This window comes from Arachis ipaensis, chromosome B3 (assembly GCF_059453495.1).
Source record: "Arachis ipaensis isolate K30076 ecotype BB chromosome B3, ASM5945349v1, whole genome shotgun sequence".
In the NCBI taxonomy this organism is placed as follows: Eukaryota; Viridiplantae; Streptophyta; class Magnoliopsida; order Fabales; family Fabaceae; genus Arachis; species Arachis ipaensis.
The window spans coordinates 18,083,752-18,111,584 of NC_142438.1; the positions used below are offsets into that span (position 1 = coordinate 18,083,752).

At 35.7% G+C, this 27,833-nt stretch overlaps 1 non-coding gene across 1 annotated transcript; it reads left to right on the plus strand.

Annotated features, from left to right (window-relative positions):
* The first annotated feature begins 9,896 nt into the window (after window positions 1-9,896).
* Window positions 9,897-10,000, plus strand: LOC148569948 (small nucleolar RNA R71). The gene has a single exon (XR_015908739.1). It is a non-coding gene; the product is annotated as a small nucleolar RNA R71 (small nucleolar RNA).
* Window positions 10,001-27,833: the final 17,833 nt, after the last annotated feature.

Consider the following 27,833-nt stretch of genomic DNA (forward strand, 5'->3'; position numbering starts at 1 on the left):
GATAGTCTCAAAAATGATCAAAAGATGTGAAATAAATCACTAAAAGTAGTTTTTATACTAAACTAGTAGCTAGGGTTATAGAAATAAGTAAATGATGCAGGAATCCACTTACGGGCCCACTTGGTTTGTGCTTGGGTTGAGCATTGAAGCATTGCACGTGTAGAGGCTTTTCTTGGAGTTAAACGCCAGGTTGTAGCCTGTTTCTGGCATTTAATTCTAGTTTGTAACTTGTTTTTGGCGTTTAACTTCAAAATAGGGCAGGAAGTTGGCGTTTGAACGCCAGTTTACGTCATCAAAACTCGGGCAAAGTATGGACTATTATATATTTCTGGAAAGTCCTAGATGTCTACTTTTCAACGCAATTAAGAGCGCGCCATTTGGGTTTCTGTAGCTCCAAAAAATTTATTTCGAGTGTAGGGAGGTCAGAATCCAACAGCATCTGCAGTCCTTCTTCAGCCTCTGAATAAGATTTTTGCTCAGGTCCCTCAATTTCAGCCAGAAAATACCTGAAATCACAGAAAAACACACAAATTCATAGTAAAGTCCAGAAATGTGATTTTTATTTAAAAACTAATAAAAATATACTAAAAATTAACTAAAACACACTAAAAACTATATAAAAACAATGCCAAAAAGCGTATAAATTATCCACTCATCACTAATCCTAATTAATGTAAAATATATTTTCTAAAACTAAATAATATATTTTCCTATTTATAAATAAAATAAAGTTTTAATCAAAATTAATAAAAGATCTTCGTTGCCATCATCAGAATAGATGCGGGAACCACTCCTTTCTCTTGAGCTGGCGCCTAACTTGGAGAATCCCAAGTTAGGCGCCGCATTGGCCGAATGGAATTGAATCTTCTTCTTTTAGGTGGCGCCTAACTTGGAAAACATTTTTTCTATTGCTCCCTCTCCCTTTTCTAACATGGTATCAAAAGCTTAGGTTATATTTTTTCCAGCAACAATTGGTTCATTGTCCTTTTGTTTTCTTTTCCGGCAGTCTTCTTTGTCCTTGATTTTCATTTTCTTTTCGACGCTTTGGTGTCACCACTCACACCATCGTCTTCGTCTCGTCATCACGAGTTCAACGAGTCCCAAAACGTCGCCGGAAGCTTCCACACGCACCGCCACGCGCCGCCGGAAGTCGCTGCCGTCACCAGCTCCTTCTCCTCTCCAGGTTCATTTCAGACCGTCGGATGCGCACTTGATCAATGGTTCAAAGGCTCCCACGTGTTACGTCTCTGCTTGTCTGCCAAACTCGCACTTGGACCTGACTCGGCCCGACAGACTCACGCCTAGACCCGACCCACTCCGCCAGACTCGCGCCTAACCTGACCTGATTCGTTGGTTGATTCGTCTGTCCAGTCAGCGCTGACGTGGTAGACAGTGGGACCCTCCCTAAGGTTTTTTGGTGATCTCTTTTCGATTCTGCCCTTTGATTTCTCATTTTCTGCTCCGAAATTACAGTTTTCTCTAATCTCTTTGATCTATGTGTTTACTATTATGGAAACATTAGATGTTTTTGCTGCCACAGACAGAAAGAGTAAATTCTATTGAAACTGTAACTGCTTCGGGTACCTCTTCTCCAACTGTCCTTCTGTTGAATGTCACACATGCCACCAAAAAGGTCACATTAGCTACCATTGTTCACAGTTGTTCCGCCATTATTGCAAGCTCTCGGGACATTGATTACTACATGTCCTACTCGCCAACCACGTCCTGCTCATCATCCTTCTCATCCCAAGAATGGGTTTGCTTCTGCTGTTGCTACTGAATCTCCCACCTCTACTCCTCTCAATCCGCCTCCTGTATCTCTATCCGATATTGCATCTCTTCTTAAGCATCTTCTTTCCCTTGCTGGTAATACTCATGCTGCTTTTTCGACTCCTCCAAGTAATTCTAAATGGTATTTTGATTCTGGTTGCTTTAACCACATGTCTCCTTTACGTCATCTTTATTTGTCTTTGGCTAACACTACAAATGTACCTTCTATCAATACCGCTAATGGTTTCCTCTTGCACGCGACACACAATGTTTCTATTTCCCAGCCAACTCTTAATCTTCCTCATACTTATTATATTCCCAAGTTAAACTTTAATCTTATTTCTGTTGGTCAACTTGTTGATCTCAGTTTTAATGTCACTTTTTCCATTTCTGGTTTTCATGTATAGGATCGTCGGACGGGACAGATCATCGGGACTGGACATAAGGTCGGAAGGTTGTTTGAACTCGAGAATCTTCATATCCCTCCTATGCCAAATCTCTATGCTGCTTCTTCTCCTTCTACTCTCCACTTATGGCATCAACGTCTTGCCCATACCTCCTTGGGAAAGATGCGTCCTCTTGTGTCTCAGGGTATTTTGGGTCAGGTTAATCATGAGTCTTTTGATTGCATTTCTTGTCAAATAGCTAAACAACCTGCTTTATCTTTTCACAATAATTCCTCTCTTGCTTGCTCTCCTTTTGATCTTATCCACTCTGATGTTTGGGGTCCCGCTCCCACCGCTTCTATGGGAGGAGCTCGATACTTTGTCATTTTTATTGATGATTATTCACGCTTTACTTGGGTTTATTTGATGACCAATCGCCATGAGTTACCTCAGATTTATATTAACTTTGCCACTATGATTAAAACTCATTTTTCCAAGGACATTAAGGTTTTTCGCCGCGATAATGCTATGGAATACCGTGATTCCAAACTCTTAACCTTTCTTGCAGAACAGGGTACCTTGTCTGAGTTTTCTTGCCATGGTACATCTCAACAAAATGGCCGTGCTGAACGCAAACACCGTCACATTCTTGACTCTGTTCGTGCAATGCTTCTTTCTTCTTCATGTCCTGAGCGTACTTAAGGTGAAGTTGTTCTTATTGCTGTTCATGTTATCAATAGACTCCCTTCTTCTATTCTTGGTAATGTTACTCCCTTTGAGCGTCTTTATCATACCTCCCTAGATTACAATTCTCTTCGAGTTTTCGGTTGTGTCTGTTTTGTTCTTCTTCAGCCTCATGAACATAGTAAACTTGAACCTCGGGCTCGTATATGTTGTTTCCTTGGTTATGGCACTGAACACAAGGGTTATCATTGTTGGGATCCTCTCTTTAACTGTATTTGTATATCTCGTCATGTTGTCTTCTGGGAGCATCACATGTTTTCTCGGTTCTCCTCCTTTGAGTCCATTCCTCCTACTCAGTCACATTTTTTCACTAACCCCAATGTTGATCTTTTTTCTAGTGATGATTCTACAGGTTCTATCTCGAGTCGCCCTCTGGCGCACAAAATTGTGATGTCCAGGCTCAAACAATCCCTGGCAACGTGAGCAACTTGGTACGCGCAATCGTAATTACACTTTGATTATGTAAAATTCATGGCTCTTTCTTTCCCTGGCAATGGCGCCAAGAACATGGTGCCAATACCATGGTTCACAACTTCGATACAACTAACCAGCAAGTGCACTGGGTCGTCCAAGTAATACCTTACGTGAGTAAGGGTCGAATCCCACGGAGATTGTTGGTATGAAGCAAGCTATGGTCACCTTGCAAATCTCAGTCAGGCGGATATCAAACAGTAATTGGTTTTCGAAAATAAATAATAGAATAGGGATAGAGATACTTATGTAATTCATTGGTGAGAATTTCAGATAAGCGTATAGAGATGCGTTTGTTCCTCTGAATCTCTGCTTTCCTGCTATCTTCATCCAATCAGTCTTACTCCTTTCCATGGCTGGCTTTATGCAAGGGAATCACCGTTGTCAGTGGCTACATCCCCTCCTCTCAGTGAAAAATATGCTCACATGCTCTGTCACAGCACGGCTAATCATCTGTCGGTTCTCGATCATGCTGGAATAGGATTCACCCTCCTTTTGCGTCTGTCACTAACGCCCAGCACTCGCGAGTTTGAAGCTCGTCACAGTCATTCATTCATTGAATCCTACTCGGAATACCACACACAAGGTTTAGACTTTCCGGATTCTCTTGAATGCCGCCATCATTCTAGCTTACGCCACGAAGATTCTGATTAAGAGATCTAAGAGATATTCATTCTAGCTTATTTCATGTAGAACGGAAGTGTTTGTCAGACACGTGTTCATAGGGGAGAATGGTGATGAGCGTCATACATAATCATCACGTTCATCACGTTCTTGGGTGCGAATGGATATCTTAGAAGCGAAATAAGATGAATTGAATAGAAAACAGTAGTACTTTGCATTAATCTTTGAGAAACAGCAGAGCTCCACACCTTAATCTATGGAGTGTAGAAACTCTACCGTTGAAAATACATAAGTGAAAGGTCCAGGCATGGTCGAGATGGCCAGCTCCCAAAACGTGATCACAGGATCAGAATACAATCCAGGATGTCAAAAAGACTAGTAAAAGGTTCTATTTATAATAAACTAGCTACTAGGGTTTACATGAGTAAGTAATTGATGCATAAATCCACTTCCGGGGCCCACTTGGTGTGTGTTTGGGCTGAGCTTGAGTGTTGCACGTGTAGAGGTCCTTCTTGGAGTTGAACGCCAGTATTTGTGCCAGTTTGGGCGTTCAACTCTGGTTTTGGCTCCTTTTCTGGCGCTGGACGCCAGATTTGGGTAGAAAGCTGGCGTTGAACGCCAGTTTACATCGTCTATTCTTGGCCAAAGTATGGACTATTATATATTGCTGGAAAGCTTTGGATGTCTACTTTCCAACGCAATTAGAAGCGCGCCATTTCGAGCTTTGTAGCTCCAGAAAATCCATTTTGAGTGCAGGGAGGTCAGAATCCAACAGCATCAGCAGCCCTTCTTCAACCTCTGAATCTGATTTTTGCTCAAGTCCCTCAATTTCAGCCAGAAAATACCTGAAATCACAGAAAAACACACAAACTCATAGTAAAGTCCAGAAATGTGAATTTAACTTAAAAACTAATGAAAACATCCCTAAAAGTAACTAGATCCTACTAAAAATATACTAAAAACAATGGCAAAAAGCGTATAAATTATCCGCTCATCACAACACCAAACTTAAATTGTTGCTTGTCCCCAAGCAAATGAAAATCAAATAGGATAAAAAGAAGAGAATATACTATAAATTTCAAACTATCAATGAGACATAGCTTCAATCAAATGAGCGGGACTTATAGCTTTTTGCCTCTTGAATAGTTTTGGCATCTCACTTTATCCATTGAGGTTCAGAATGATTGGCATCTATAGGAACTCAGAGTTCAGATAGTGTTATTGATTCTCCTAGTTCAGTATGATGATTCTTGAACACAGCTTCTTTATGAGTCTTGGCTGTGGCCCTAAGCACTTTGTTTTCCAGTATTACCACCGGATACATAAGTGCCACAGACACATAATTGGGTGAACCTTTTCAGATTGTGACTCAGCTTTGCTAAAGTCCCCAATTAGAGGTGTCCAGGGTTCTTAAGCACACTCTTTTTTTGCTTTGGACCTTGACTTTAACCGCTCAGTCTCAAGTTTTCACTTGACACCTACACGCCACAAGCACATGGTTAGGGACAGCTTGGTTTAGCCGCTTAGACCAGGATTTTATTCCTTTAGGCCCTCCTATCCACTGATGCTCAAAGCCTTGGGATCCTTTTTATTTGCCCTTGCCTTTTGGTTTTAAGGGTTATTGGCTTTTTGCTCTTGCCTCTTGGTTTTAAGAGCTTTTGGCCTTTTCTGCTTGCTTTTTCTTTTTTCTTTCTATTTTTTTCGCCTATTATATATTTTTTTTCTGCAAGCTTTGTTCTTTGCTGCTTTTTCTTGCTTCAAGAATCATTTTTATGATTTTTTAGATTATCAAATAACATGTCTCCTAGTCATCATTCTTTCAAGAGCCAACATATTTAACATTCTTAAACAACAACTTCAAAAGACATATGCACTGTTCAAGCATACATTCAGAAAACAAGAAGCATTGTCACCACATCAATATAATTAAACTAAGTTCAAGGATAAATTCAAAACTCATGTACTTCTTGTTCTTTTGAATTAAAACATTTTTCATTTAAGAGAGGTGATGGATTCATAGGACATTCATAACTTTAAGACAAAGTTACTAACTACTAATGATCATGTAATGAAGACACAAACATAGATAAGCACATAACATAGAAAACGAAAAACAGAAGGAATAAGAACAAGGAATGAATCCACCTTAGTGATGGTGGCGTTTCCTTCTTGAGGAACCAATGATGTCCGTGAGCTCTTCTATGTCTCTTCCTTGTCTTTGTTGCTCCTCCCTCATTGCTTTTTGATCTTCTCTTATTTCATGAAGCATGATGGAGTGCTCTTGATGTTCCACCCTTAGTTGTCCCATATTGGAACTCAATTCTCCTAGGGAGGTGTTGATTTGCTCCCAATAGTTTTGTGGAGGAAAGTGCATTTGAGGCATCTCCGGGATCTCATGGTGATGAGCTTCTTGCGCCTCTTGAGCTCCATGATTGGGCTCTCTTGCTTGCTCCATATTTTTCTTAGTGATGGGCTTGTCCTCTTTAATGAGGATATCTCCCTCTATGTCAATCCCAGCCGAATTGCATAGGTGGCAGATGAGGTGAGGAAAGGCTAACTTTGCCATAGTGGAGGACTTGTCAGCCACCTTGTAGAGTTCTTGAGGTATAATCTCATGAACTTCCACCTCTTCTCCAATCATGATGCTATGGATCATGATGGCCCGGTCTATAGTAACTTCAGACCGGTTGCTAGTGGGAATGATTGAGCATTGAATGAGCTCCAACCATCCTCTAGCTATAGGCTTGAGGTCCAATCTTCTTAGTTGAACCGGCTTGCCTTTGGAGTCAATCTTCCATTGAGCTCCTTCTACACATATGTCCATAAGGACTTGGTCCAACCTTTGATTAAAGTTGACCCTTCTAGTGTATGGGCGTTCATCTCCTTGCATCATGGGCAAGTTAAACGCCAACCTCACATTCTCCGGACTAAAATCTAAGTATTTCCTCCGAACCATTGTAACATAGTTCTTTGGATCCGGGTTCTTACTTTGATCATGGTTCTTGGTGATCCATGCATTAGCATAGAACTCTTGAACCATTAGGATGCTGACTTGTTGGATGGGATTTGTTAGAACTTCCCAACCTCTTCTTTGAATTTCATGTCGGATCTCCGGATACTCATTTCTTTTGAGTTTGAAAGGGACATCGGGGATCACCTTCTTCTTGGCCACAACATCATAGAGGTGGTCTTGATGGGCTTTGGAGATGAACCTTTCCATCTCCCATGACTCGGATGTGGAAGCTTTTGTCTTCCCTTTCCCCTTTCTAGAGGATTCTCCGGTCTTAGGTACCATCAATGGTAATGGAAAAACAAAAAGCTTATGCTTTTACCACACCAAACTTAGAATTTTGCTCGCCCTCGAGCAATAAAAGAAAGAATAGATGAAGAAGAAGAAGAAATAGAGGAGAGGGAGAGTGGGGAGTGTTTCGGCCAAGAAGGGTGTAGAGGGGTGTGTTGTGTGAATTTGATGAAGAATGGAGGGCTTTATATAGGGAAGGGAGGGGGGGATTAAGGTTCGGCCATATGGGTGGGAGATTGGTTTTGAATTTTGAAGGTAGGTGGCGTTTATGAGGTAGGTTTATGGGGAAGAGTGGATGGATGTGAGTGGTGAAGAGGTGATGGGGAAGAGTGTTTATGGGGTTGTGTGAAAGAGAGTGGTGAGAAGAAGTGAGTGGAGGTAGGTGGGGATCCTGTGGGGTCCACAGATCCTGAGTGGATGCTGTGGGGTCCACAGATCCTGAGTGGATCCTGTGGGGTCCACAGATCCTGAGGTGTTCAAGGATTTACATCCCTGCACCCATTAGGCATGTAAAAATGCCTTTGCACACAACTCTGGGCGTTTAGCGCCAGGTTGGTGGCCATTTTGGGCGTTCAACGCCCATTTGTGTGCCATTTCTGGCGTTGAATGCCAGAACCATGCCTGTTCTGGCGTTCAGCGCCCAGAAGCTGCCCATTTTGGGCGTTCAGCGCCAGAACCATGCTCTGTTCTGGCGCTGAACGCCAGACAGATGCTCCTCCAGGGTGTGATTTTTCTTCTGCTGTTTTTTTTATTCCGTTTTTAATTTTTATATTTATTTTGTGACTCCACATGATCATGAACCTACAAAGACATATAACTAAAAAATATAGTTAGATAAATTAAAATTGGGTTGCCTCCCAATAAGCGCTTATTTAATGTCAATAGCTTGACAGTGGGCTCTCATGGAGCCTCACAGATGTGCAGAGCTTTGTTGAGACTCTCCAACACCAAACTTAGAGTTTGGATATGGGAGTTCAACACCAAACTTAGAGTTTGGTTGTGGCCTCCCAACACCAGACTTAGAGTTTGACTGTGGGGGCTTGGGTTGACTCTGCTTTGAGAGAAGCTTTTCATGCTTCCTCTCCATGGTTGCAGAGGGAGATCCTTGAGTTTTAAACACAAGGGAGTCCTCATTCCATTGAAGGACTATTTCACCTCTGTCAACATCAATCACAGCTCTTGCTGTGGCCAGGAAAGGTCTTCCTAGGATGATGGATTCATCCTCTTCCTTTCCAGTATCTAGGACTATGAAATCAGCAGGGATGTAAAGGCCTTCAACCTTTACTAATACGTCCTCTACTTGTCCATATGCCTGTTTTCTTGAATTATCTGCCATCTCTAATGAGATTCTAGCAGCTTGCACCCCATAGATTCTCAGTTTCTCTATTACAGAGAGGGGCATGAGGTTTATTCCTGAACCAAGGTCACACAGAGCCTTAAAGATCATGGTGCCTATGGTACAGGGTATTATGAACTTTCCAGGATCCTGTCTCTTCTGAGGCAATGTCAGTTGATCCAGATCACTTAGTTCATTGATGAACAAGGGAGGTTCAACTTCCCAAGTATCAATGCCAAATAATTTGGCATTCAGCTTCATGATTGCACCAAGAAACTTGGCAGTTTGCTCTTCAGTAACATCCTCATTCTCTTCAGAAGAGGAATACTCATCAGAGCTCATGAAGGGCATAAGGAGGTTCAATGGAATCTCTATGGTCTCTAGATGAGCCTCAGAGTCCTTTTGTTTCTCAGAGGGAAGCTCCTTATTGATCACTGGACGTCCCAGGAGGTCTTCCTCCTTGGGATTTGCGTTCTCCACTCCCTCATTGGGTTCAGCCATTTTGCTTATGTCAATGGCCTTGCACTCTCCTTTTGGATTCTCTTCTGTATTGCTTGGGAGAGTACTAAGAGGGATTTCAGTGATCCTTTTACTCAGCTGGCCCCCTCGTGCTTCCAGATTTCTAATGGAAGACCTTGTTTCATTCATGAAACTTACAGTGGCCTTAGATAAATCAGAGACTAAGTTTGCTAAATTAGAAGTATTTTGTTCAGAGTTCTCTGTCTGTTGCTGAGTGGATGATGGAAAAGGTTTATTATTGTTAAACCTGTTTCTTCCACCATTATTAAAGCCTTGTTGAGGCTTTTGATCCTTCCATGAGAAATTTGGATGATTTCTCCATGATGAGTTATAGGTGTTTCCATAAGGTTCACCTAATTAATTCACCTCTGCTATTGCAGGGTTCTCAGGATCATAAGCTTCTTCTTCATAAGAAGCCTCTTGAGTACTGTTGGATGCAGCTTGCATTCCATTAAGACTCTGAGAGATCATATTGACTTGCTGAGTCAATATTTTATTCTGAGCCAATATGGCATTCAGAGTATCAACTTCAAGAACTCCCTTCTTCATAGGCGTCCCATTGCTCACAGGATTCCCTTCAGAAGTGTACATGAACTGGTTATTAGCAACCATGTCAATGAGTTCTTGAGCTTCTGCAGACGTTTTCTTTAGGTGAATGGATCCACCTGCAGAAGTGTCCAGTGACATCTTTGATAGCTCAGATAAACCATCATAGAATATATCCAGGATGGTCCATTCTGAAAGCATGTCAGAATGACACTTTTTGGTCAGCTGTTTGTATCTTTCCCAAGCTTCATAGAGGGATTCACCATCTTTCTGTCTGAAGGTTTGAACATCAGCTCTAAGCTTGCTCAGCTTTTGAGGAGGAAAGTACTTGGCTAAGAAAGTCGTGACCAGCTTATCCCAAGAGTTCAAGCTGTCTTTGGGTTGAGAATCCAACCATAATCTAGCTCTGTCTCTTACAGCAAAAGGGAAAAGCATGAGCCTGTAGACTTCAGGATCTACTCCATTAGTCTTAACAGTATCACATATCTGCAAGAATTCAGTTAAGAACTGAAAAGGATCTTCAGATGGAAGTCCATGAAACTTGCAGTTCTGCTGCATCAGAGAAACTAATTGAGGTTTCAGCTCAAAGTTGTTTGCTCCAATGGCAGGAATGGAGATGCTTCTTCCATGTAAATTGGAATTAGGTGCAGTAAAGTCACCAAGCATCCTCCTTGCATTATTATTATTTTCGGCTGCCATCTCCTCTTCCTGTTCGAAAATTTTCTGAAAGGTTATTTCTGGATTGTTGTAATTTAACTTCTCTTAATTTTCTCTTCAGAGTCCTTTCAGTTTCTGGATCTGCTTCAACAAGAATATTCTTGTCCTTGCTCCTGCTCATATGACAAAGAAGAGGGCACAGAAAAAAAAATAATAATAATAATATGGATCCTTTATACCACAGTATAGGGATCCCTTTGTGAGTGGAAGAAAAGAGGGAGACAAAGAGTATGATGTAAAGAAAGAAACACAACTATGAGGATGGCAGAGATGTGAGATGAGATTTTAGTGAATGAATAAATAAATAGAAGGAGATGAGAGAGAGAGAATTTTCGAAAATAATTTTTGAAAAAGAGTTAGTGATTTTCGAAAATAGTTTTTGAAAAAGGTTAGTATTTTTTTCGAAAAAATTTTAAAATCAAAAATAAAAAATAATTAGTTAATAAAAAAGAAATTTTTGAAAAAGAGGGAAGATATTTTCGAAAATTAGAGAGAGAGAGAGTTAGTTAGGTAGTTTTGAAAAAGTTAAGAAACAAACAAAAAGTTAGTCAGTTAGTTGAAACAAATTTTGAAAAGATAAGAAGTTAGGAGGTTAGAAAAGATATTTTGAAACCAACTTTTTTTTTGAAAAAGGTAAGATAAGAAGATATTTTAGAAATTAGTTTTGAAAAAGATTTGATTTTTAAAATCTCAATTAATGACTTGATTCATAAGAAATCACAAGATATGATTCTAGAACTTAAAGTTTGAATCTTTCTTAACAAGCAAGTAACAAACTTCAAATTTTTTAATCAAAACATTAATTGATTATGTTATTTTCGAAAATTTGGTATAAAAATAAGAAAAACATTTTTGAAAAACATTTTTTGAATTTTCGAAAATAACTATGAATTTTGAAAAAGATTTGATTTTTGAAAAAGATTTTGAAAAAGATAAGATTTTCAAATTGGAAATTTGATTTGACTCATAAGAAACAACTTGATTTTAAAAAAATTTGAAAAAGTCAACTCAAATTTTCGAATTTGATGAGAGAAAATGGGAAAGATATTTTTTTTATTTTTGAATTTTTATGATGAGAGAGAAAAAAAACAACAAAAAGACTCAATGCATGAAAATTTTGAATCAAAACAATGAATGCATGCATGAATGATATGAATGTCAAGATGAACACCAAGAACACTTTGAATGTCAAGATGAACATCAAGAACATATTTTTGAAAAATTTTTAATGCAAGGAAAACATGCAAGACATCAAACTTAGAATTCTTTAATGCTTACGCACTAAGAATTCAAGAATGCATATGAAAAACAAGAAAAGACACAAAGCATGCAAATGCAAAGATCAAACAAGAAGACTTACCAAGAACAACTTGAAGATCATGAAGAACACTATGAATGCATGAAAATTTTTGAAAAATGCAAGATGCACATGCAATTGACACCAAACTTATAACATGACACAAGACTCAAACAAGAAACAGAAAAATATTTTTGATTTTTATGATTTTCTAATTTTTTTTTTTGGATTTTTTCAAAAATTATATGAAAAAGAAAAAATAAGGATTCTAAAATTTTTAATATGAATTCCAGGAATCTTGCATTCTTATTCTAAAGCTTCAGTTCAGGAATTAGACATGGCTCACTAGCCAGCCAAGCTTTCAATGAAAGCTCCGGTCCAAAACACTAGACATGGCCAATGGCCAGCCAAGCTTTAGCATGTAAATCAGGAACAGTAGCAGGTGGATTAACAACAACCAGCTTGCTCTTGATAACAAATTGCTGCCTCAGTCCAAATAAATATAGACATGGCTTTACAGCCAGCCAGGCTTCACATGCTTCATGAAACACTAGAATTCATTCTTAAAAATTTTGAATCTAAAATTTTTTTCGAAAACAGGTGAGAAAATTTTGAAATATTTTTGAAAAATTTTTGAAAAGAAAACAAAAAGAAAATTACCTAATCTGAGCAACAAGATGAACCGTTAGTTGTCCAAACTCGAACAATCCCCGGCAACGGCGCCAAAAACTTGGTGCACGAAATTGTGATGTCCAGGCTCAAACAATCCCTGGCAACGTGAGCAACTTGGTACGCGCAATCGTAATTACACTTTGATTATGTAAAATTCATGGCTCTTTCTTTCCCTGGCAATGGCGCCAAGAACATGGTGCCAATACCATGGTTCACAACTTCGATACAACTAACCAGCAAGTGCACTGGGTCGTCCAAGTAATACCTTACGTGAGTAAGGGTCGAATCCCGCGGAGATTGTTGGTATGAAGCAAGCTATGGTCACCTTGCAAATCTCAGTCAGGCGGATATCAAACAGTAATGGGTTTTCGAAAATAAATAATAGAATAGGGATAGAGATACTTATGTAATTCATTGGTCAGAATTTCATATAAGCGTATAGAGATGCGTTTGTTCCTCTGAATCTCTGCTTTCCTGCTATCTTCATCCAATCAGTCTTACTCCTTTCCATGGCTGGCTTTATGCAAGGGCATCACCGTTGTCAGTGGCTACATCCCCTCCTCTCAGTGAAAAATATGCTCACATGCTCTGTCACAGCACGGCTAATCATCTGTCGGTTCTCGATCATGCTGGAATAGGATTCACCCTCCTTTTGCGTCTGTCACTAACGCCCAGCACTCGCGAGTTTGAAGCTCGTCACAGTCATTCATTCATTGAATCCTACTCGGAATACCACAGACAAGGTTTAGACTTTCCGGATTCTCTTGAATGCCGCCATCATTCTAGCTTACGCGACGAAGATTCTGATTAAGAGATCTAAGAGATATTCATTCTAGCTTATTTCATGTAGAACGGAAGTGTTTGTCAGGCACGTGTTCATAGGGGAGAATGGTGATGAGCGTCACACATAATCATCACCTTCATCACGTTCTTGGGTACGAATGGATATCTTAGAAGCGAAATAAGATGAATTGAATAGAAAACAGTAGTACTTTGCATTAATCTTTGAGAAACAGCAGAGCTCCACACCTTAATCTATGGAGTGTAGAAACTCTACCGTTGAAAATACATAAGTGAAAGGTCCAGGCATGGCCGAGATGGCCAGCCCCCAAAACGTGATCACAGGATCAGAATACAATCCAGGATGTCAAAAAGACTAGTAAAAGGTCCTATTTATAATAAACTAGCTACTAGGGTTTACATGAGTAAGTAATTGATGCATAAATCCACTTCCGGGGCCCACTTGGTGTGTGTTTGGGCTGAGCTTGAGTGTTGCACGTGTAGAGGTCCTTCTTGGAGTTGAACGCCAGTATTTGTGCCAGTTTGGGCGTTCAACTCTGGTTTTGGCTCCTTTTCTGGCGCTGGACGCCAGATTTGGGTAGAAAGCTGGCGTTGAACGCCAGTTTACGTCGTCTATTCTTGGCCAAAGTATGGACTATTATATATTGCTGGAAAGCCCTGGATGTCTACTTTCCAACGCAATTGGAAGCGCGCCCTTCTTCAACCTCTGAATCTGATTTTTGCTCAAGTCCCTCAATTTCAGCCAGAAAATACCTGAAATCACAGAAAAACACACAAACTCATAGTAAATTCCAGAAATGTGAATTTAACATAAAAACTAATGAAAACATCCCTAAAAGTAACTAGATCCTACTAAAAACATACTAAAAACAATGTCAAAAAGCGTATAAATTATCCGCTCATCACCCTCCACAGCCTCCTGTTCTTCCTCCCTCTCCATCTCCCGATGATTCCAGACCAGACGATGTTCCTGCTCCTATCGTCATGCCTCCTCCTTCCACTCGTTCTTTCAGGGTAAGAAATACATCTCATCTTCTTGATTATCATTGTTTTTTCTACTATTCTTCATCAACATGAACCTAAGTCATTCAAAGAAGCCTCCACAAATCCAAATTGGCAACAAGCAATGCAGGAAGAAATATAGGCACTTGAAAAAGTACACACTTGGGATTTGGTTGATCCTCCTTCTAATCAGGAAGTTGTAGGGAGCAGATGCGTATACAAGATCAAAGACTCACTCTGATGGTTCTATTGATCGTTATAAGGCCTGATTGGTTGCTCAGGCTTGTACGCAAGAGTATGGTATTGACTATGAAGAGACTTTTGCTCATGTTGCTCGTCTCACATCTGTTCGATCTCTTCTTGCCATTGCTGTAGTAAAAAAATGGTCTCTCAGTCAGATGGATGTGAAGAATGCATTTCTTAATGGAGATTTGAAAAAGACGGTCTATATGAAACCCCCTCCGGGTTATCCTTGTCCTTCTAGCAAAGTTTGTCTCCTTCGCAAGGCACTCTATGGACTTAAGCAAGCTCCTCGTGAATGGTTTGACAAGTTCAGTACTACCATATGCAGTCTTGGTTTCACTTGCAGCCCTGATGAGAATGCTCTCTTCATTCGTAAAAGTGAACGTGGAGTTATTCTTCTACTTCTGTATGTTGATGACATGATCATTACTGGAGATGATGTTGATGGTATCTCTGCTCTCAAGACATCCCTTCAGCATACATTTGAGATGAAAGATTTTGGTTCTCTCAGCTATTTTCTTGGTCTGGAAGTCATATCCACCGATGACGGCATCTATCTCTCTCAAGCTAAATATGCTTCAGATCTCCTTGCTCGAGCTGAAATTACAAATAGTTGCACTAAGTCTACTCCTCTTGAGCCTAATGTTCGATTTACTCCTATGGATGACACTGTTTTGGATAATCCTACTCTTTATTGCCAGCTAGTTGGAGGACTCGTCTACTTAACTGTCACCAGACCAGACATCGCCTATCCGGTTCATGTTCTTAGCCAGTTCTTGTCAACTCCTCATACAACTCACTATGTGGCAGTTCTTCGCATTCTTTGCTACATCAAAGGCACCCTATTCCATAGTCTTTATTTTTCTGCCCATTCATCTTTATCCCTTCAGGCGTACTCAAATGCTGATTGGGTTGGTGATCCTACTGATCGTCGTTCTACTACTGGTTATTGTTTGTTCCTTGGCGACTCTCTCATTTCCTGGCGAGCTAAGAAGCAAATATTCACTGCTCGATCAAGTATAGAAACTGAATACCGTGCTCTTGCTGACACCACTGCTGAAGTTATCTCAATTCGTTGGCTTCTCAAAGACTTTGGTGCTCCTCAGTTATCCCCAACTGATTTTTTTGTGACTACCGCAGTGCTATTCAGATTGTCCATAATGATGTGTTTCATGAACGCACCAAACACATTGAGAATGATTGTCACTTTGTTCAGCAACGTATCCTTATTGGTGCTATTCGTCTCATTGCTGTTGGAACACTGGATCAGACTGCTGATATCTTCACGAAGGCTCATCATCCGACTCATTTCCGGACTCTGTTATCCAAACTCAAAATGGTATCCTTAACTCCCACTTGAGTTTAAGAGGGGATGTTAAAAGAATCATTAAAATCGAATTAGATCAATTAGTATCATTTGTATTTATATAGCGTATTTGTATATTAATTGTAGGATTACATGCTTTTATTACTTTGATTCTACTAGTAGCTATATATATATCCCTTGTATATTATACTTTTTCTCAAGCTGAATAATACATTATTTCAGATTACTCTCTTATTTCTAACAATTACAAACTCTCAAAATATATGTTGAAGTCTAAAATATATTTCTAACAAGGAGAATTATAGCATACAGATCTCATAATGTACAGAGATAAAGATATTCTGTTTTAGCCGTTGGGATTGAGACACGCATGTGAAAAATTGATGGCGCCTTTGTCAGATGCTGGATATTCATAGACGGCTTGTGCGTTGGAGTAGCGGCTTTGTTTGCTGGGTTAAGAGTTCTCTCCGTAACGTGATGGTAAAAGATAACGGAATTGCCTTAATAGGCCAACAAACGAGCTGATAAGTAGGCTCCTCATGTTATGGCTAATGAGTGGCCTCTTGTTGAGTTTTGGAGTTCGTTGACTACATAGAAGTGTATTTGTATGAGTGTGAAATATTAGGAGTGTTAATATTTTGAAGAGAATGAGGAGATTTTGGATTTTCAGTCCCCTTTGAATACAAAAAGAATAGGGTATCTAATTTTCTTTCATTATATATTTATGGAGTCTTTTTTAAATGGGGTGCCTAAAATGAGAGTATGAGATGAATAATTTTGTGCACATTAAATATATCATTTTTATATATTATTAGATTTTATAAAATAAAAATTAAATAATGTTATAAAAATATTAAAAGACTTTAATTAATATAGAACATATTACTACACAAATAATAACATTTATATTTTTAGAATAAATTTAAATAAACAATACAGAACATATCAACGTATAAAAAAGTATGAATCTTTTTTATTATTAAATTCAATAAAGATAGAGTAACATTTTTTATGTTAAAAATAAATTCATATTAAAATTTTTTTTATTTCAATATATAAAATATAAAATAATTAAATTTTATCTATATTACTTGACATATGATAAATTATTTTAGTTTAAGATAAAAAATATCTTAAATATTATTTTTTAAAATATTACTACGTAATATAAAATTATATAAATATTATTAAAATACATACTATTCAAAAGATTACATATATATATTATTAATTTTTTGTAAGAAAATAATAATTTATTAATATTTAATATTTTGGTTGTTTTATTTATATTTTTAACAAAATAATAGAAACAGAAAATAAACAATAATATTGTTTCTTTAACATTTTTAAATAATATAACAACAACAAAGTATTTATCTCATTTGGTGGGGTTGACTACATAAATTAAACGACGACATTGAGCTCTATTATATATTATATTTACAGAGAGACCATTTACATGTAGATCTCGTTTAACCACCTCATGGATGATTTTCCTAGGTCTTTCTCTGTCTTTCACTCCTTATTCATCATCTTTCATCTCATCCATCCTCCTGACTGGGTGCTCTGTCGGTTTTCTTCTCACATGTCCAAACCACCTGAGATACGATTCTACCATATTTTTCACATTAGGTGCTACTCCAACTCTCTCTCTTATATCATCGTTCCTTATTCTATTCAATCGTGTATGACCACTCATCCATGGCCTCCGTGAATACTTCCATACACAGTCACTTCTCTTTCAACATGGCCATTTAAATCACTCCTAAGAAAATCTTATCTCTCGAAGGTATATCTTGGACCAAACTCCCTAGATCCTCCCAAAACCTTGTCTTGTGTTGCTTGTCCGAACCCACTTGCAGTGCATATGCGCTAATCACATGACAAGTATCTCCTTCTACCACAAGTTTGATAGAGATGATCCGATCTCCCACCCTCTTGACATCCATTACGTCCTTCTTCCACTGCTTATCCACAATAATACCTACCTTATTCCTATTCTCCACCTTTCTAGTATACCAAAGTTTGAACCCCTAAAGTATCCAACTCCCTAGTCTTTGTACTGACCCATTTTGTTTCTTGTAGGCAAATAATGTTAATCTTTCTCCTTGTCATGGTATCCACCACCTTCATGAATTTTCCTGTTAGAGTGCCTATGTTCCGTGTGCCAAATCTCAACCTTCGGTCGCTTTGACCTTTACCTTTTTCTTGTGAACTAGCTTATTTACTCTCGTCCATTCACGAAAATGTGAAAAACCTTGCTCATTTAACACTACACTCAGACACCGATGCAGCAGCTCTTGCTCATTTGACACTGTATGCGAGCTATATAGCGCGTTGCTTCCGGGCAATGACCTAACTTTAGCGCAATAACGTATTTGATCCATGTCATGAAGATTCAACTAAGTTTTTATGTTGACTGTCGAAAACCTAACACAATCCTCCTCCTTTATTCGAGCTTGGGATCGGCTATGTGCTGCATGTGTAACATAGACGAAGTTTCTTTAATATTTTTAAATATCTATAAAAATTATTCTGATTAAGAAAAAACTGGCACAAAAAAAATTTAAGTTATGTTGTCATTTTTACATTGGACAATTTTAGTTGCGAGTCGAGGTAGGACGAATAAGAAGCGATTATATTTATATGTCTATAGACATATAATTTTTTATTAAAATAAGTCTAATCTTTTAATTTTTTAATAATACACTCTACTAATTATATTGTAAATAAAATAAGTAGTATGACATTATTCTAAAAAAAGTTCTAGCTATTATGATTATAGATGCCTTTTATGTTAATTATTATTTTTTAACTTTTTAAATATATTATGATTCTATAAGTATGAATTTATGATGATTAAAAAAATGAAAGAGTTGATATATTTGGTATGAACATTAGGAGTGGCAAAACAGGTCGAATCCGTTGGGCCAATCCGCCGAACCTGCTAAAAAGGGTGGGTTGGGCTAGGATTTAAAACTCGCCAAATTAAAAAAATTCGCCAAACCCGCACCGCCAAATTTGCTGGTTTTGACGGGGTGGGGCAGGCCGGCCCGCCAGGCCAAAGATTTTTATTTTTCTTTTTTTTATTAAATAAAAGAGTGATTACTACTACAAAATTATATAATTTTCACACACTTTTTTATTTTTTATTTTTATTCTTTTTTTAGTTATTAATTTTATTTATTTTATTTTATAATTTCGTATATATGCTCAAATTATGTGATTTATTTTTTAAAATAAAAATAGTTCTATTGACAAATATTATTTTAAACAATTTTATTGAAGTTAAAAATTAAAAAAAAAAAAGATAATAAAAAATTATATTTTAATTTAACTTTTTTTATTTGTATTTAATTTGTTAATAATTATTAACCCGCTGACCCGCCAATGCGCCATAAAACAAGACGGACTAACATTTTGAATCACTTTAGTTGACGGGACAGACCGACCCGTCCCGTTTATGGTTAGTTTGTCGTTTCATTCAAAATGCTTTTACTTCATTTACACAGGGACGGATCCAAGTGTAGTGTTGTGGGGGCAAGTGCCCCCACTACAATTTGAAATTTTTTTTAGTAGTATATGATAAAAATATTTATTTGCTTCCATTAGATTATTAAATTTGACCCCACAATAATTTTTTACTCAAGTTTTGGTATTTAATCATCAATTTAAAAATTTTATATTAGATATTCGTTAGAATGATCAATTTTCATATTTAAACGTAATTAGTGTTCTTTTTTAAAAATCAACTCAAAAGAATATTATTTATCTTCTTTTCAAATTAGCTTTAATTTTTGCGTAGCACCTATATTAATTGAAAGAACTTTTGTAACTATGAATATCAATAAGAGTCGACTTCTAATTGTGTTGGGAAGTGAATTTTTAAATAATTATTTAGTAATATATATGAAAATAGAAAAATTTTGATGGTAGTGTTAAGAGAAAAATTACTTAATTTTTAAAAAATATAAAACCTAAAAGAATAAAATTTTAAATTATATATTATTATTTAAATTACTATTTTAGTGTTTTAATTTATATATTAGATATTTTGAAGACTAATCATATTTTACAATAACAAAATATAATTATAACAATAATCATGTTATATGTACATAAAAAATAATTATCTGTATAAAATATATATTAAATATAAAATACACATTAAAAATAAGTTAAACAATACATGTATTTATACATAAATATATAGTGATTAATAAATAATTTAATATTTAATTTTTTATATACACATATTAATTTTATTATAAAAATTATTATTATGTTATATAAATTTTGCCCCACTACCAAAATTTTTTAGATCCGTCACTATTTACATACTTAATTGTATTGTTCTCTCCCTCCCCCTCCACCCTCCACTCCAAGTTGTCAATTTCTTTTCATCGTGGAGGTGAAAAACTACTTAGTTATAGTTGAGTTTTTTTTTATTACTATTATTTAATGTTCATCAACGAGATTTATAAATAATACATTTTTTTCTCAAAAATATTTTTAAATGAAAAAACTTACATTGCTTGAATAATCATCTTTATATTATCATTTAAAGACCCAACATTCATTGTCATATATATACAACATTTGAGGGATAAACTGAGGCCCGAAAGCTAGAGCACCCAACGGAATCCAATTTCACAAAATTCTGTTATGCCACAACAACTTCTCAGGCTCTCAGCTCAGGCTCCCAAAGTCAGCCACAGCTAGTACAAATCTAACACTATACTCCCTTAACCATAGCACGTGTCATCATAAGATAAAATCTCTGTAAATCTTTACATATTTATATTTTTATAGTAGTGCGACCCTTCTAACAATTACAAACTCTCAAAATATATGTTGAAGTCTAAAATATATATTAAAAATAAATTATATAACGTATATATTTATATAAATATATAATAATTGATTTTAATGTATAAGTAATATTTTTTAATAAAAAATTACAAGGTGACAGGTGTAGAATAATTTTTATTAGTGAATGCTTTATTTTTGGATGAAATAGTGAACGTTGAATTAAAGTTTTCTTTTTTTCAATACAACAGACACCCATCTCCTCAGTCCTCGTACACAAATTAGATGCTCTCTTTTTCATCAAGAGAGACTCGAATGCATGTAACATTTTTAGGAGGCAAATATATTTCCCATTAAGACAAGCCTAAAGTTATAATGTTACTCAAGTTCTTTTTTCTTTTTTTGGTTCACAAAGGGGGCTTAGAACCCCAACAAACAAAAAAGAAAAAACTAAAACTTCAACTCAGGAATAATATGGGGTAACAAAACTTTTTTGCTATCATCATCAGTAATAATGTGCTTTAACTCAGGTGTGGGAGGTCAATGAAATGGAATTCCGTTTTTTTTTTTTTTTGTCATGAATTCCGCTTTTAAACTATTCTTTGCAAGTAGGACTAGAAGTAAGTCGAGTTGAGTTTAACTAGACCAAATTCAAGCTCAGGTAATAAAAATTGAGCTTGGCTCACGGCTCGACTAATTAACAATCGAGTCTATTTCTTAAGTTCAACATCGGCTCACCGAAAGTTCACGAGCTGGTTTGAACTCACGAACTAGCTCAAATAATAGGAATATAATCTATAATTTTATATCAATAAATTATAACTTATATATTTTTAAAAAAATTTAAAAAGATCAATTTTATATATTCTCTATCTATCAATAAATTATAAATTTTTTATTTATGTCCTACATTAGAATTATATATAAAAAATAAATATAAAATTTTAAATAATTAAGATTATATATATATAATTGAGACAGCTCACAAGCTAATGAGCTGAGTTTGAGCTCGACTCATTTAATTTATGAGCTCAATTCCAAGCTCAAGCTCGGCTCAGTAGCTTACAAGTTTAACTTATTGAGTCATTAACGAGTCGAACTCGAATTAGCTCATAAGTTAGCTTAACTCACTTCCAGCCCTATTTATAAGTCAATCTGCACTTCTATTAACTTCTCTACAGGCATGTTTTATATTCAAAATGGCTTTTTTGAACCCCAGATAACTAGGAACTCGGCCCTTCATAATTAGTTCGTCTCTTCCACACTAGAAGATTAGGCCCTCTAATTAATGAAGCCCATTTCATTGAACTCCAAAATTCCAACAGCTACCACATAACATTTGAAGCTTGACCAAAAAAAAAAAAGCTTTGAAGGTGGCTCCCAAAGTTGGGTTTACAAAGAAGCCCAATTCAGAAATTCAGACCTAACAAATATTAAAAGAGGTATTCAGGCCGAAAACGATAGTATATTAGGTAAACAGATGCTTTTGAAATGAACTATGTTTTTATTTATTTTTGTTTCAAATTGGTAGGGTGTTTTTGCCTTGAAAAATAATATAGTTACTTCCTGGAGAGTTAGTTGCACCTATAAATAATATAAATACTACTGTTGTATTAACTTTATTTATATTAAGGACAAAAATACTTAATTTATTGTATAAATATAATATATTTTATTTTTTTTATTATATCCATATTCTATAAAGTTCTATATTCTAATTAATTAGATATATTTTATCTATTAGATATATATTAGAGTATAAAAATGTAGAATATTGAGATATTGATGTAAATTTTTCAATAGATTCATATTTAAAAGAGGTTTACGATAAATTCTTTTAAAATTAATTATTTGTCCCTCTATTAGAAGTGTTTTCAAAATGTACTCATAATATATGAAATAGATCTATGCATTTCAATTAGAGTTATATTCTATGATTATGATTCTACCATATATGTCTTTTTCATTTTGGTGAAAATTGATTTTATGGTATAGATGCTTATGAAAACATTATTGACTTTCTTTAAATAATGCAAAAAAGTTTAAAGTCAATACAAAAAAATTATGGAACCAACATAGAAAATTTTGAAACAAAAACACATAAATATTTTAATAAAAATACAAAAGTTCTATATAAATAATAGAGTACTCGAAAGTTCATATCGCTGATAAAAAAAATTTCAAATTATGCTAACGACAAATTAACCATTAAAAAATTTAAAAATGCGACAAAAAATTAGATATTAAATATATTCTAAAAAAATATTTTAGAGGAGAGATTTTCATGCAAATTTTTGCAATCATCATTAGAAAAATAAGATCTTGTTAAGTGAATTTGTTTAAAAAAATAAGAAGACAAATCTAGAGATCAAATTTTATCCCGAATCTTTTTGTGCACCTTCTAAAGATTTATTCAAATGTTGCTGCAAAAATTCAGATCAAATAGATAAATCATTTGCTAAATACGGAAATTTTTGTCACTTACGAAAAATATAATATATTTTTGTTACATTTTCAAATCATTCAAAGGCAGTTTTGTCGATAACATCTTTTAGGAATTCTTTTTTGTTAGCGACTGAATCTTTCGAATATCAAAATGGTAGTTATCCCTAAATAATATAACATATGAAGAAGAGAAGAAAAAGAGAAAAAGAAAAAGAAAGAGAGAAAGAAGAAGATAGAAGCAAAAAGAAAGAGTAAAAAAATGTAAAAGAAGAGAAAGAAAAAATCGGAAAAAAAATTATAGAACATGGTGAAAAAATGAAAAATATTAGGAAGAAAAAAAAAACTTAATTGTAGATTGGTTGAAAATAGATATATTTATCTAATATTTTTATATCAAAATTAAAGTCTTTGTAGAGAATTACAATTATTAGGTAGCTACCATTAGATGAGTAATGGATTGGAATAGTTTTTTGTATAACTAGTTCAATCACCATCATCCCTATTCTTTATTTCTTATTAACCATGTTTTTATAAAATAAATAAAAATAAAAATTGGATCTAAAATTGAATTAAAAAACGTGCTTATATATTTAAATCAGGCTATTTGCATATTAGATGCCTCTTCAATTTTTGTATTTTGGCTCTATTCTGAATCAAAAATGCTATATTGGCTAAGCTCTAAACAAGTTGCATTGTAGCCAATAGATAATTCCATGAAAAAAAAAGGTATAAATCCAATATCTACTAGTTACATATGGATATGGTGATTCTATATATTATGAAATTGCCCATATGATAAACATGAGCAAATTAACCTAATCTTAGTCTCTTGAAAAGATTAGCACAAGTAACATCAGAAGAAGCATCTATCAAAAATGAGAATAAAAAATGAAGACTCAAAGCATAAGGGTCAACAGAGTTGAACCTAAAAGCAAAACAACGTATATATTAGTACAACATTTGACTAAGGTTGTTATGAAAAGTAACGCATTACATATACACATTACACATCAAATTTGATTGTTTCAAGGAATTCTGAAAGAATATTTGAAAAAGTGACCATGTCAAATCAAGTTAAAAAAAAAAAATATTGTACTGTGAAAAAAATTGGGATTTTAGTTTTAACAAAAGTTCGCATCGACTATTTTTTTTTTTTTTTTTTTTTTTATGCTATCTATTCAAATATGGTATTCATTTATCTAAGTATCTTTATTTCAGCTATGTTAATTTATGTTGATGTTAATAAAAAAAATTATGTTGGTGTTAACTTTTTCATCTTACACAACATGATCACATAATAGTAGTATGGCAAAATTTATTCTTAAACAACATGATCACAAATAATTATATCGAATATAAATAGGATTGATAGTATTGATAGGTCTCCAACCTCAAATAAAGACCCACACAATCTTTAAAACAAAATAAAAATAAAAATAAAGAAAAAAAAATGACAAAAAGTCATGAGAGGAGGCTTCTTTCAATTTTGAAAGAAAACAAACGAAACACGCAGAAAGCTTCAAAGGAGAGAAAAAGGAAATTGGGGAAAAAGGGCATGCCATCTTGATCCGATTAAACTAGTAAATTCGCTCAATTTCTCATGAAATTTTAGTATGTTTCCTGGTGTAGAGATAAACATTAAGATATAATTTGCTAGTTGTATTGTCTTTTTTTTTGTCTGATTTGAGATACACACTTTGTGGAGGGTTTATGTTGATTCTATCAGTTTTGATGATGTATTTTGTTGATTGTTGAGATGCCCTAGTGTCACTAGAAAGGCTGATTGTGTACCCATTATTTTGATAGTGGAAGATTTTACTTGACTAGGTCCCGTGGATTTTTTGTCCCTCTTTTGTGGATTTTTCAACGTTAAAATTATGGTGTTTGATTATTTAATTTTTGCCATTATATTTGTTGCTTGGAGTATCTTTGGTATTGCCTATTTAATCGCACAGGTTATGGAAAAATTATTTTTGGTACTTCCGCTGTTAGACAGGTTCTTATTTGAACCTTTGTTGAGTTTTTCCCAGTATCAGAGCTTCGGTTGTTTATCTCTGTACTGTTTAAATGGAGGAAAATACTCATGGGCCAAATATGGTCAAATTGAATTTCCAAAATTACTCGATTTGAAAGACCCTCATGGAAGATATGTTGTATAGCAAAGACTTGTATGATCCTATGGAGGGGGATAAATCCAAAGGTACTAAATCTGATACTGAATGGAAGAAGTTGAATTGGAAAGCAGTTGTTTTGATTAGGCAATGGCTTGATCTTAGCGTGTATCCACATGTTGACACCAAAATGAATGCCGAAAAGATGTGGAAGAAATTGAAAGAGTTACATGAGAGGAAGAATGTGCAAAACAAAGCATTCTTGATTAGGAAGCTTGTCAATATGAAGTATATTGAAGGTAAATCAATGCCAGAGTACTTGAGCATTTTTCAGGAGACGGTGAAGCAATTGACAAATAATGAAATCACTTTGAATGATGAGTTGCAAGCCTTGTTGTTGTTGAGCTTTTTGCCTGATGGTTGGAAAGTTCTTATTGTGACACTGACTAACTCAACTCCAAAAGAAAAGTTGACATTAGCAATGGTTAAAGAGAGCATGTTGAATGAAGAAGCCAGAAGAAAAGAGCGAGGTTTGACTAATGCTTCCTCCCAATCAGAAGCACTTGTTTTAGAGTCACGGGGGAGAAGTCAAAGTAGAAAACCTCACAATTCTGACAAGTCAGAGAGTCGAAGCAAGTCAAGAGGAAAGTACAAGTCAAGAAAGGAGTTCATTTGTCACCATTGTGGAAAGTCGGGGCATATCAAGAGGTATTGTAGGTTCTTGAAAAGAGAACAATCAAGGGAAAAAATGAAGACAAAGGTAAAGATAGTGATAAAGAAACTACTGCTATTGTTTATGAAGATGTTCTTATCACATATGATGAAAATTATGTGAATCTTGTCTGTGATGATTTCGCTTGGTTTATGGATTCTGGTGCCTCATGTCATGTCACTCCGAAACGTTTTTCACTTCCTATACTGCTGAAAATTTTGGCAAGATCAAATTGGGAGATAAAGAAGTGTGTGATATCATAGGTATGGTAATATGTGGCTTGAAAATAACATGGAATGCAAGTTGTAGTTGAAGAATGTTAGGCATGTGCCAGATATGCAGTTCAATCTTATTTCAGTGAAGGCATTGGATCAAGAGGGGTATTGCACTTCCTTTGGTAGTGGAAAATGCAAGATTACCAAAGGGGCTCTTATTGTTGTTAGAGAAGACAATAGTCTCACTACTCTCTACCAGTTGCAAGTAAATTGTACAAAGAAGAGGTGAATGTAGCTGATAATTCCTCTTCTAATTTGTGGGAAAGCATGCTAGAGTATCATTTCATAGTTCTGGACCTCATAGGAGATCACATGTTCTAGATTTAGTTCACACTGATATTTGCACTATGAATGCTAAGACACTAGGTGGTGTATCATATTTTGTTACTTTTATTGATGATTATTCTCGAAAAGTATGGGTTTTTATTTTGAAATCTAAAGACCAGGTGCTCGGTATCTTCAAACACTTTAATGCAAGTGTTGAAAGAGAAACAGGAAGAAAATTAAAATGTGTTCGAGAAGATAATGATGGTGAATACAGGGGTCCGTTTAAAGAGTATTGTAAAGGACACGGGATCAAGCATGAGAAGACAGTTCCTAAGACTTCTCAATATAATGGAGTTGCAGAGAGAATAAATCGCACTATCAATGATAGAGTCAGGTGTATGCTCTTTCATACAAAGTTTCCTAAATCCTTTTGGGGTGAAGCGATGAGGACTGTAGTAGATCTGATCAACCTTTCTCCTTCAGTTTCACTTAATGGTGATGTTCCAGAGAAATTTTGGAGAGGAAAAGATGTCTCCTATAGTCACTTGCAGGTGTTTGGCTGTAGGGCCTTTGTTCACATTCCAAGAGATGAAAGATCCAAATTTGATGGAAAGTCAAAGCAGTGTATCTTCATGGGTTATGGTCACGAAGACTTTGGTTACAGATTATAGGATCCGGTGAGCAAGAAGATAATTAGAAACCGAGATGTGATTTTTCTTGAAGACCAAACTATTGAAGATCTTGAGAAGACAGATAAGCCAACAATAACTGTTAGACGTTCTGCTAATGATGAACCTAGTCCTTCCACTAGACCTCCCGTTGATGGGAAAGATGTACAAGTTGATAATGTTGGTGATGATTTGCATGATGAACCTACACCTCAACCTGAGGTGTCAAATGCAGAAGTTCCACCAGATGTTGAAGTTCCACTTGAACCACCAGTTGAGTCTGAATTGAGAAGATCTAGCGTCATCCTTCTCAGAAATACTCTCCTCATGAGTATGTGATGAACACTGGAACTAGAGAGCTAGAGAGCTACCAGGAAGCTTTGTCTGATGAGCATAAGGAAGACTGGTTGAAGGCCATGCAAGAAGAAATGAAATCCTTACATGAGAATCATACATTTGAATTGGTGATGCTACCAAAGGGTAAGAGAGCATTCAAGAATAAATGGGTATTCAAATTGAAAGCGGATGAAAATGTCTCACGCCCAAGGTACAAAGCTCGATTGGTTGTGAAAGGCTTTGAGCAAAAGAAAGGTATTGATTTTGAGGAGATTTTTTCTCCAGTTGTGAAGATGTCCTCTATTCGAGTTGTGCTTGGATTGGCGGCTAGTTTGAATTTAGAGGTTTAGTAGCTTGATGTGAAGACTACATTCCTTCATGGTGACATAGATAAAGAAATTTATATGGAGCAACAAGAAGGTTTTGAGGTTAAAGAAAATGAGCATTTTGTATG